The sequence below is a fragment of the Camarhynchus parvulus genome, chromosome 1A (genome assembly GCF_901933205.1).
Source record: "Camarhynchus parvulus chromosome 1A, STF_HiC, whole genome shotgun sequence".
NCBI classification, from domain to species: Eukaryota; Metazoa; Chordata; class Aves; order Passeriformes; family Thraupidae; genus Camarhynchus; species Camarhynchus parvulus.
This window is the reverse complement of record NC_044586.1, coordinates 16907232-16917343: the sequence shown is the minus strand read 5'-3', so window position 1 is coordinate 16917343 and position 10112 is coordinate 16907232.

The window sequence follows — 10112 nt, the reverse complement described above, 5'->3', positions numbered from 1 at the left end:
GAGTGTCACCCATTTCACCAGGAATTTGTGTGAGGACAGTACTTCCCTGTGCAGGTCTTGGAACTGGATGCTGTAGGACCTGGCCCTGCCTTGTGAGAGTCCTTTAGGCAGATTCTCAGCTGGCATGAACCAGCCTCATTTCCTTGACATTAGTGGAGCTCTTCTGGTTTTGCTCGCTGAACACCTCAGAGTTTACCTGCATTTAAATGCAACTTGTTTCTGTGAATCACAAACTTTTTAAAGGAATTTGGTTGGGTTTTTTTGTAACCCTCTCTACTCAGGAAAAGAGTACGATGACCTGGGAGATCTGTGGGCTGATGGAAACCTTAGGCCTTTAACTAGAGAACTTCATCCTTGTCATGTGGATCTTCCCATTCCTTGCAATTTCCCTGATTTTCTTTTGCTGGATAGATCCAGTGAGTTGCTCAGTTCTGTGCTGAGGCATCGTCTTGACTGACATGAGCAGATGCACAAATGGATGCAGGACTGAGGCTTTAATGAGGAGATTTCTGAGTCTGGAAACAGGCTTTGATCTTAGAGTCAACTTATCAAAATTCTGAGTGCTCTGAGCATTCATGGACATTAAAGTCCCTCCGAGCATGGGCATGAAACCATTCAGTGCCTCTCTTGCTTTGGGGAGATTCAGCTTTTTTTTGGCTTTTTCTTTGGAAAAGACATTCAGTGCCAGTAGAAATTTGAGGCCATTGTACAATGCTGGCTTTTTATTGCTGTAATATTCCTTTGGGTCTCAAAGGTTTCGTGAAGTCAGTGGGAAATTTTCTGTCATTTTCAGTGTTTTGGGAACATGTCCTTGCTGCAAGTAAGACTCCATCAAATACAACTGTTTACAAAGCAAAGAGAGAAGGACATTTCTGGTCCTTGTCTGTTTAATGCTGTATGCCAAGCCTCTGTTCAGGATTTTAAATCATACAAATTGCAAAATGTCCCATTTAAATAGAACAAAGGCTGAACCAACTCAAGCTGTGGGCTATTTAACACAGGGAATGGGCAATAGGACCTCCAGGGAGAAGGAAGCCTGAGGATTGTGAGTGGTGACAGTGGTGATGGGGACAGGTGGCTTGTCTGACCTACCTACACCTCCATCACTGAACTGAGTGGAGCTCTATTTTCTCATGTCCAGCAGAATGACAGCTCCTGATTCCTCTTACATCCTGGAGGCATAGTATACACATCTAGACATCTCCAATCAGAAAAAAGATTTGTTCCTGTAAACAAACAGCTGGGGCTGGCATCTAATTAAGTTTTCTATTAATAAGGCATCTTCTTTAGGTGAGCTACTGCTGCTGTTTTGCCAAAAGCATGTTCATTAATTTCTTTACAGTTTCTCCTTGTCATTATTAGAGCATAGGAAGCAAGTCAATGGTTTAATAAGCTTGATTTTCAGACTAGGCTAATCAAATAATTTTTATTCTATTTATCAGTTCTTAATTTGCAATAAAAGATTAAATGTAGATGAAAATATCTTCAACCTGAAAAGGGGATTTTGCTTAGAAGTTGAGTGTCCTTAACCAGCACCTAGCTCTCTGCTTGAATTTTGTGCCTGTAGTTACAGGAAAAAAGATCCAAGGTAAACACAACAGAAGCCACCTAATGATAAGAAGAGTGATGGACTGAAATACTGAAATCCACCGAGGTGAAGGTGGTGCAAAGACCTGTCTAGGACCGGATTCTTAATTCCAGGATCCAGTCCCATCCCCTTATGAGCATGTTTGCAGCAAAAGAACCTTGAAGAGCATGTGCCTGCCATCAGCCTGATTCGGCTGCCAACACTCTGCTGAATGCTGAGTTCATTCATTATTATTGCTGGCTTTTCAGGAGGCAAGATGAGCAAAATCAACATCAATCTCCAACAGATGGGACTAGGGGAGGGCAGCTGCAGGCATTTGGTGCACTACATACGGCCGGCGAGTGCACGTGGAATCCTCTGCCCCCGCAGCTCCAGTGTTTCCGTTCCATGGGCAGCAGGAAAATACAATTATCTGAACTAACTGCCCGCAAATCCCTGCACTTTGTGCTACCCACTCGGGAATTCAGGCAGGACCCAGGAACACTGAGCACAGAGGTGCCATTCCTCACGTGGCAGCGGTGGAAAAGCACATTCCTGCCTACATGAGATGAGCCGGGGCATTCCTGCGAGCCTCCTGCCTTTTCTTTTTTGTTCTTAGTAGCTCATTCTGTTTTGTTTTTACTTTTCAGGCTGGCAAATGAGATTACAGAAAATAAAATGCAGAGGAAACGTGTAAACAAGATTACTAGGGCAAAACAGTGCCTCTCAGCGCATTAACTGCACTGAGAGATGTGAGGCTGGGGCAGGGCTGGAAGCAGTTTTTGCCTGGGTACAGCAGATGCAGGCAGAAAATATTAATTATGCGCTCTGAGAGAGCTGTTCTCACCCTGTTCAGAGGGCTGACAAACTGACAGTGGGAAAGAAGCACAAAGAGTTCAACTTGTTAGGGGTATTTTTTTTATTATTATTCATTCACCCCAAAACATCGTTTTGAAATCATGCTGGATTTTGACAACTTTCAAAGGATCTCAGCTGTCATTTTGCTGTCTCTCATGCATGGACCCACAAACACACTTGGCTCTGTGGATAGGACACAGGAGCTGTCATAAGATGAGAAATCTGATAATAACCAAAAATGTTTTGTTGGTGATAGAGAGGGGGTACTTTTGGTTGGATTCTTTGCTCTTGATTTAAAATGCTCGGTTGTTGATGCAAGCGCTGTCTTCCCAGTCTGTTTCAAGAACTGTGAGCTCTTACCTTCGAGAGCTCTGCAGGAGGAAGGGGCCACCAGAGAAATAAAACTAGCTCGTGTTTAAAAAAAAAACAACATAACCACATCACGACAAATCCTCCACCTTTCTGCTTGCTAGCAGAATCTCTGCTCCCTCCCACGCAGTCCCAGCTGGAGAGTCTTTACTTGCAGCAGAGCCACTCTAGTTGTGACAGTCCCTTTCCACTCACTGCTCCCTTTCCTTTCCCTCCTAGGGAGCAGCAGCTGCCACCACAGCCCCTCTTTTCTGCCTCCAAGGGGCTCCCCACTTATGTAATTTGCAGAAGGCAAAGAAAGAAAATATTGAATAGATTCTAGACAGGGTCAGGCAGATTTTCCTAGTGGCAGAGATTAGCAGGTCCGGTGCTGCAGTGGGCATCCTGCTTCAACTTCAGGTGTAGTCAAATCTTTCACCCAGGCCCTGAACCTTTCTCACACACAAAGCCAGGGCAGAGGAGCTCTGTGCTCATGCGCTTCTGGGTTAAAAGTGCCTTTCAGGCCAGAGTTGAACCTGTTGTTTGGAGTGAGGCTAAGTTAATGTGTTGGGGGGAATGTGGCTGGGTGGGAGCTTTTTTGCACATGACTGGCCAAAATCGCTCTCTTTAGCAGTGCCAGGATCAGTGCTGCTGCTGAGGGGTCATCTAGGGAGAGTTTTCCCTTATCCCCTCTCTGCCAACCAGGGGAAGGAAGCAATAAGTATCTTGAGCAAGCTGGTGGAATGAGGTGGTCTTTAAGGTCCATTCCAATCCAAACTATTTTGTGACCTTATTAAACCATGCTGAATCATGGCTGAGTCAAGGGCCAGTAGTTTCTGTCATTAAAGAGCAAAGCTCAAAGCAGCTTTTGGGAAGAAGATGGGGTAGAGGGCACAAATTAATTTTCCTCTCCTCACTCTGGGGTCTGCTTCATTCCTGCCCATCCATGAGATGGATGCCAGTGTGGAAGCTGGGCGCAGATGTGTGCTTCAGTAGCTAATGAGGTGTGACTGCTTCCCTTCTTGCTCAGAAAGCACAGCAGAGTGCTCCTGTCTCTGCCACAGGCCATCCTCCAGGACATCTGAACAGGGATTCTAACGCTCGGGGAAGGAGAAGTATCAGAGGGTGAGGAATGAGCGGAGCAGCCTTTGGGGACTGAAGGGGCAGCAGCCTTAGTGCAGTTTGTGTGTTGGGTAAGGACTGTTTTATAAATGGAGCACAGCTATCATCCCTCAGCTGCTTAGAGGTTACAAACCTCTCTGGAGGATAACCAATTATTTGGATTGGCTTAAACAGGACAACTTGCTGCAACAGTGTGGAGCCAAGATACCCGTGTGAGCACCTCAGCAGAGAGTCACAAACAAGACTGAGGAGGAAAAGAAACCCCATCTGTCAGTGAAGAATTTGCACAAAACCTCCTGATTGCTAGAATTCCATACCCTGGTATTCCATGAGTTTCACAGAATCATGGGACGGCTTTGGTTGGAAGCCTTAAAGCCCATCCAGTTCCAACCCCCTGCTATGGGGGACACTTTCCACTAGGTTGCTCAGAGCCCTATCTAACCTGGTCTTGGACTTTTCCTGGGATGGGGCAGCCACAGAAACATCTCTGGGCAAGTTTCTTTCAACTCTTTCTCTCATTGACCCTGCACAGCTCAGGCTGACAGGCAAATAGGGTGTAAGAACAAACACTTTCCTGTCTGGTTACAGAAATTGCTACCTTTGCTCAGGTACACTTTGCTGTTATGCCAGGAGAATGATGCACTAGAGATCAAAATTCTCCTTTCAGAGCCTTCCCAATGCCATTCTCCATCCTCTATCATGCATCCCTGACTCCCACTGGCACTGCCTGGCTGTGCAGGTGGAGAGATGGAGAATTCCCAAGCTCAACACCACACCCAGGGTAATTTCTGGGTTGCTTTAACTTTCCTTGATTTTTCCATTCTTTTTGTGCTTCATTAGTGTGACAAAAAACCAGGCTGCTCCCAGCACATATTTGTTAGACATAGAGGGAAGAGTACAGATCTTTAAACATTAGGGACATGGTTTCCTCAGTAGCTTTTTTTGCCCTGTTTTGCCAAACTGGCACTCCCTGCTCAGCCTCATTGGGAAATTGCCACAAATAAAGCCCATACTGAAAAGCTTCTAAGTACAAATAACTATGAAGAGAATGAGTCAAAGAGTCCATAGCTATCCTAACTTTTCTTCACTTAAATTGGTGTTTTGCTAGGCAAGGTTTGAGATTCTGGAAGAAAAAACTCTAATATAAAATAATTTCTTTCTTTCTTTTTCTTTCTTTTTTCAATAAGGTGTGTTTAAAGCACTTTGATACACCAGAATGCAGTGCAGAAAGGCAGCTTTTATCACTTACCTATCATCTTAACCTATCATCTAATAGGTTTTCTGTGAGGAATATGAGCAAGAGCTGGTGGGAAAAAGAAAGGGACAGGCAACAGTTAATGGAATTTTTTAAAACTGACCATCCAGACTAGTGCAGCTGAGTAAATGCGACAGCTAAAACTCTGACTTCCCTGGCTCTGTCCATATGAATTGCTGGTAAAACTTCCCTTCCCTGAGAAGAGCACTTCAGAACTCCATGGTAAGCTTTGCCATTCTCTGTGTTTGTACTGATATGAATCTGAATAAAAATTTCTTCTCACAACTTACTTTATTCACGATATAAGAAGGTTCTAAGAATAAAATCTAGCTAAGTATCTCCTGACTCACCCTCAAAAAAAAACAAAAGAAGGGTCTTTACAAGTGGTTGTGTGGTGAAAGAATGTTCATCTTTTTTATGGTACCCATAGTTTGAGGATAGGCATGAGGGGAAATCATTCTCTGGAGAGATATGGATGGGACATGGAAAAATAATGAATTCTTTTGCCATGGCTCCAGGCCAAGAAGATGGAATTGCTGATAAGCAGGTGAATCATGTGAAAATGAGGTAAGATTATTCTCTTATTCTCCCCTTGGACACAGGGAGTCCATTCTGAGGAAGGTGCTTTGATTAAATGGAAGTTTTTTCCAGGCTACACAACCTCCCTTTCTCTGTGTATAAGTGAGCCCCAAAGATCCATCTTAGCCAATAAATGTACCAAATTCCTAAAGGAATAGGCTGCTAACAGCCTTATAAGGAAGGTATGAAAGGCTTGGGAAAAGAAGGCTGTACAGGAGGGAAGAAAGTAATAGGGAATGACTTAGGAAAAATACCAAACCCTGAAGCTCCAAAAATTCAGTGAAATGAATCTCCCAAAGAGAGTACTCAAGTCCAGCAAGTGAGAACAGCCCTTGGTGACCAGCTTGAACCTCCCAAGATATGAGGATGGGGTGAAGTGAAAATCACCCCCCATTTCTGCTCCTTCACCATTATCCTATCTGCTTTGTGCTGAAAATGTGTCTCTGTTAGTCACAGAACAACTGCACATAAGAGAAGGGGAAAGAAGGAAAATCTGCACCGACTAGGATTCTGTGACCAATTGATTCCATGGCCACTGATCCCAGTGAATTTTAACAGGCTAATGCCAGCACAGTGTTATCTTTCTTTCATGGGGTGAAGTGATTGCATCAGGCTTTTCCTTTCAGTAGAGGGCCTGACTAAAGTGATGGTGATATCTCTAAATGGGATTCTGATGGTAATATCTCCAGTGAAAAAGCTGCAGGATGTACAGGAAATTTCCATCCCTCTTTTGTCTCAGGTAGCAATGGCACAAGAGCAGTTTTTGTGACATTTCTGAAAGAAATGTCAATAAATCAGCTTCACTCAAGGGCCACATTAGCAGTGTAACCACTTTTTAAAAGAGTCTAGAAATAATATAAAGACCTCAGATCTGTTCCAACAAAAATTTATGATTGTGAGGCACACCAAAGTGTGTGGGACATAAAACACGAACTGTTTTCAGAAATACTTCTGGCTTTCTCTTGATGTAGCTTGATGCATAAGAGTAGTTTATAGATTGTCACTTGTTCCAACACCTAAAAAAAAAATTTAAGTGTTGAAGGAAGAATTTCTGTTTTTTCTAGTTCTCTTTTTTTCTATTTTCCCCCTTACATTTTGTCCCAAATTTAGAAGTAAAAGTACTTAATGAAAATAACTGAAAATTTCAAAAACTCAAACTGAAATGTTTTATAAATCAGCAATTTTTGTCCTAGCTAAAATGGCACAGAGTGCCATGAATAGAATATATAGGAAATTATGGTTACCTCTGAATAATATTATTTGTAGAAAATGTCATAGAAAACAGACAAGAAGGTGAAACAAAGCTTTATTGCTCTGGATGAGATGTTTCCAGTCACCTAAACCATTCTAAAGCAGAACATTCTTATAATTTTATCCACTATCTCCATTTTTATTCAAAATACATTAGACACTTCCCATTTTCCAGGGAGTTAAAGGCTGAGAAAACCACACTGGTGATCAAGATAGAAACTGACAATAAATGAAGTGTGAATTTATCTGACTGTGGAGGATGATCTGGTCTGATGTATGTGGTCAGCTTTCTGTGGGTCCCATCCAGGATTCCTATCAGCCTGTTTGTGAGCTTGTCTCTGTCCTTGTACTCCCAAAACACCTCTAGCAATCCATTGGAAGCTGTGGAAAAACAGGTCCTGCACTAAACACAACCCTGTGCTGAAAGAGTGATGTGAAAATATGAAGAATAATCTGTGAGGAGGGTAGTTTTATATTTCTAATCCCCATTCTTGAAATGACGATTTTCCTTCCAGATATACCTGTTATAGATGGATAATGAGATGATTTGCCCTCACAATTAAGGGATAACTATTGTGTGAATATTAAGAAAAGCTTTAGTGATGTATAGTTTAGATGTCCTCTGTTCTCCCCGTGGTTCCCTTTCCCCCGCCCTGTATTGTTGTAATCAGACAGCCTGGGTTGTCTAGGCCAGGTAAAAAGGAGGCTGCACATGTGCCCCTGGCATGGGGCAGCTGGGAATGGAAAAGCTTGATGCTTAGGGGGTGCAGCATGGCAACACCTGACCTCCAGTCAAGTTACAAGAAAGCAGTTTCCACAGATAAATGGCAAAGAGCTGACTGACAGACTTTGGGAGGGGCCAGGGCTGGCTGACGCACTGCCCAGGGGTATAAAAGACCGAGCATCCGTCTTGAAGATGAACCGGCCACGAGGCCAATTCCCTGCACTGCAAATTTTTCGTTATGTAGTCCTTTTGTTCTATTTTTGTTAAGGTTTAATAAACCTTTTCAAATTTTCAAAGTGAGCAGCTGTTTTTCACATACCTGAAATTACAGCCCATATCTCAAAGTGTTTTTGTCAATTTAATCATACAAGGAAGAAAAGTATGGAGCAGCTGATGCTTGTGAGAGAGTTAAGAATAATGAATAGGATTTTAAAAATACCAGCCCTACTGAGGTAACAGCTCTGTTGTGCTTCAGCCTGGTGCTACAGGCCTTGTGTTTGTTTCTCTGTTGCCAGAAAAGCTTAACGGAGATTAAGGTTTTTATCAGTACTTGAAATTTTGTTTTGATATCTCAGATTCCACAGAACATAACTCAGGGAAATAATACAATTTTCTTTCAGTAGCATTGATCCAGTTTGGATCTCATGTTATTTGGAGTTGCAACAAGTCAGAGGATTTATCTTAGTCACAAAATTAAGCACAAAAATGCCTTTGCTATAGATAAATTAAGATAAAATTGTATGATTGCATCTCATTCTTTTAGGTAGTTTAAGGTTAAAACAGCCTGGCACCAGGGCAGAGCTCTGATAGTGAACATTTTTTACAAAGGCTCTATCATCTTCCAAACCTCCAACTTTCCCAAAAACCTAGTCTCTGAACTTTGGTACATTTGGTAAGATATTCTGCCCTCACCCTTCCTAATGTCCTTCAAAATATGGGATTTTTGTCTCTTGGTTGTAACTACTTATCCCTTCTTCTTAAAATATAAGAATTTTTTTTTTATCGGATTGAGTACTTTGCCAGATTATCGTATCCTATGAAGTGTCTCTGTCTCTGTGGATTGTTCTTTATTTGCTCAGAAGTTTAGGAAATTAATCTTTCCATCTCTGGCTGTGAAAGTTAGATTGAATGATCCTGGTTCCCTACTAATGTCTGGTGCTTAAGGTGGGCCAACAGTTCTTTTTTTTTTTTCCCACACAGGATTTAAATTTAGACTGTTCTCCACCCTAACACTTATCTGATGATATGCAAATGCAAGATGAGTCTGAAAGACCACAAACTTGCACTCAATCAAAGTGCAAAAGTAAGGACTTTTTTCTTCATTTGTCACACTTAGAGTAAGTGCTGGTCTACAGATAAGTCCACTCAGTTCACATCAGGTAAGTGGGAGAACATTCCAGGCCAAAGAGATTGAACCACTCACCACATGATTAAAACATGACCTGACAACCCCGAAATCTGCCCTCACATCAATGACCTCAGTGGCTCTTTTCCCTTTCTCTCCAGTGATTCTTTTCATGCTCCGTGAAATGTGCATTGCTTTGACAGCCAGCAGAGCACTGAAAGATGGAAAACAAATATTGCAAATGTAAAGTTCTTGACTCACTGAGTTGATCTCCCAAAGGAGATGTTTTGTCCTGTATGGGGTCTTCAAACTCGAAAACCACAAAATAAGTTTATAAGAATTTGTGGCCAAAAAAAAAAAAAAAAAGAAGGTTATTATTAGATCTCTAATTAGCCCTCTAATTTCTGATTCCTTTTTGTCTTGTCCACTGTCCTTTGCTCCTACAACACTCTTTAGCATAAATCAGGTGTTTGAAACAGCTCAAAGCAGTTGTGTTTGCGGTAGAAATTTTGCTTCTAATCACATGCAGTCCATACTGTTTGCTCCTTGTCTTGCTGAAGATAAAAGATTTTCCTAAAAGCAGCTGCCTGGCTAAGAACAGAACAGGGAAAGCTGAAATTCCAGGGATTAAATTTTGGATTTTCCCATGCAAGAGCATGTACACAGTGAGATTTGCCAGCCTGTTTATTCCTCTCTAGAGTCCAGGAGTCCAGTGAAGACAGCTACAGAAGATCACAGAAAACTCACATACGGGGAGAAGTTACTTCTCAGTGATGAATCCATACTAAATTTATCCCAATTCCAGAGCAGCAGTTTATAGTGCTATAGTTTATAGCAGTTTATGTTTTAAAAAATAACCTCCTTTCCTTGCCTTCTGAGACTTGAGTTTCACTTGGGAAACTTCTCTCAACAGCTCTGGGTTGTTTTTTTTTTTCTCTCTTTCAAGTAAAATCATGAGCTGCTGAAAGGTTCCAATGAGCTTCCAATTTAAGTTCTGTGGGATAGCAGGGCCCTCCAAATGGTCTCTGCAGAAGTGGCTCTTGGCAAAGGCAACACTCCTTTT